The sequence below is a fragment of the Centroberyx gerrardi genome, unplaced genomic scaffold (genome assembly GCF_048128805.1).
Source record: "Centroberyx gerrardi isolate f3 unplaced genomic scaffold, fCenGer3.hap1.cur.20231027 Scaffold_54, whole genome shotgun sequence".
NCBI classification, from domain to species: Eukaryota; Metazoa; Chordata; class Actinopteri; order Beryciformes; family Berycidae; genus Centroberyx; species Centroberyx gerrardi.
The window spans coordinates 472,150-474,649 of NW_027605188.1; positions in this window are offsets into that span (position 1 = coordinate 472,150).

The following is a 2,500-nucleotide window of genomic DNA, read 5'->3' on the forward strand; positions in this document are numbered from 1 at the left end:
CCCACCCTGCCCATCCACTGCCCCGCCCCGCCCTGCCCGTCCACCGCCCCGCCCCGCCCGTCCACTGCCCCGCCCGTCCACCGCCCCGCCCGTCCACCGCCCCGCCCCACCTCACCCCACCCCGACCTCAACACCCTTACTAGCCACCGTGCTATTTCAATGTCACACTACTTCCTGTGTATAACCGTATTGTGCTGGGAACACTAAACGTAACACTTTGCGTTCCACCAACACGTAATTCGCTGTGAACTTGTCGTGTTCATTTCACGTTTTTCTGTGAGATCAGTCTGAAAAAGAGAGACCACATCAGACCAGTCCTGGCTTCGCTCCCTGCCCATTTTAGGATTCAGTTCAACGTTCTTCAGTTTGTCTTCAAAGCGCTGCGTGGTCTCGCCCCTGGACACAACTCCTGACCCCCCACAGCACCGTTAGGCCCCTTAGGTCCAACGACAAAGGTCTGCTAGCCGTCCCTCGGTCTCTGAAGGAACCCGGGGACAGGGTGAACAAAAGACCAGCTGCCCTGCTGTTGGGACTGTTTATCTCCCCATAACAATCATTAATCATCTTCAAGGACAGTTCAAGGACAGTCAGGTTGTTCAGGTTCTCTGCCAACCTGCAGCTACTGATGACAGCATGTCTCCTCTGCCATGTTTGGATTAAATGTGTGGATTTCATTTCAGATGTTTAGTTGTGCAGCTAAGAGATTCTTTATTACTTCGACTGTAATCTTCATGTTTGCGTTACTTACCAGCAGTACCCTAACGTTGGCATTAGCATCGCTGGCTAGCGTGTATTAGCATTAGCATAACGTTAGCATTATCTACACGATACAGTGCATTTCTGTTATTTGATGTGTTGCTCTCTCTGATGGGCCTAGCTAACATTAGCTTGAAGGATTGTGATACTTACTGTAAAATGGAAATAGTCAAGTTATCTCTCATGGTCGTTAAGCGTTTGTAACCACACAACAAACTGCACATTTGGAATAATTTCCCTCAACAAAGAGTGGTGCATAATAGGATTTCACATCGTCATGGTAACAGCTAAACCGGTCCATTACGACTTCCTGTGGCCAGTGTCTTTTTGCGACTTATTGACAAACCAATCCAACAAAAACAACAGAATTGAACTAGACACGTAGATACGTTATATTGTGTAACAAAGGAAACATGTTGTGCAGGAAGTGATGCAGCGACGGACAGACAGACAGACAGCAGGAAGTGATGCAGAGACGGACAGACAGACAGACAGCAGGAAGTGATGCAGAGACGGACAGACAGACAGCAGGAAGTGATGCAGAGACGGACACACAGACAGACAGCAGGAACTGATGCAGAGACGGACAGACAGACAGCAGGAAGTGATGCAGCGACGGACACACAGACAGACAGCAGGAAGTGATGCAGCGACGGACAGACAGACAGCAGGAAGTGATGCAGAGACGGACACACAGACAGACAGCAGGAAGTGATGCAGAGACGGACAGACAGACAGACAGCAGGAAGTGATGCAGAGACGGACACACAGACAGACAGCAGGAAGTGATGCAGCGACGGACAGACAGACAGCAGGAAGTGATGCAGAGACGGACACACAGACAGACAGCAGGAAGTGATGCAGAGACGGACACACAGACAGACAGCAGGAAGTGATGCAGCGACGGACAGACAGACAGACAGCAGGAAGTGATGCAGCGACGGACAGACAGACAGCAGGAAGTGATGCAGCGACGGACAGACAGACAGCAGGAAGTGATGCAGCGACGGACACACAGACAGCAGGAAGTGATGCAGAGACGGACACACAGACAGCAGGAAGTGATGCAGAGATGGACAGACAGACAGCAGGAAGTGATGCAGAGACGGACAGACAGACAGCAGGAAGTGATGCAGCGACGGACACACAGACAGCAGGAAGTGATGCAGAGACGGACACACAGACAGCAGGAAGTGATGCAGCGACGGACAGACAGACAGACAGCAGGAAGTGATGCAGCGACGGACAGACAGACAGACAGCAGGAAGTGATGCAGCGACGGACAGACAGACAGACAGCAGGAAGTGATGCAGCGACGGACAGACAGACAGACAGCAGGAAGTGATGCAGCGACGGACAGACAGACAGCAGGAAGTGATGCAGCGACGGACAGACAGACAGACAGCAGGAAGTGATGCAGAGACAGACAGACAGACAGACAGCAGGAAGTGATGCAGCGACGGACACACAGACAGCAGGAAGTGATGCAGAGACAGACAGACAGACAGCAGGAAGTGATGCAGCGACGGACAGACAGACAGACAGCAGGAAGTGATGCAGCGACGGACAGACAGACAGACAGCAGGAAGTGATGCAGCGACGGACAGACAGACAGCAGGAAGTGATGCAGCGACGGACAGACAGACAGACAGCAGGAAGTGATGCAGAGACAGACAGACAGACAGACAGCAGGAAGTGATGCAGAGACGGACAGACAGACAGCAGGAAGTGATGCAGAGACAGA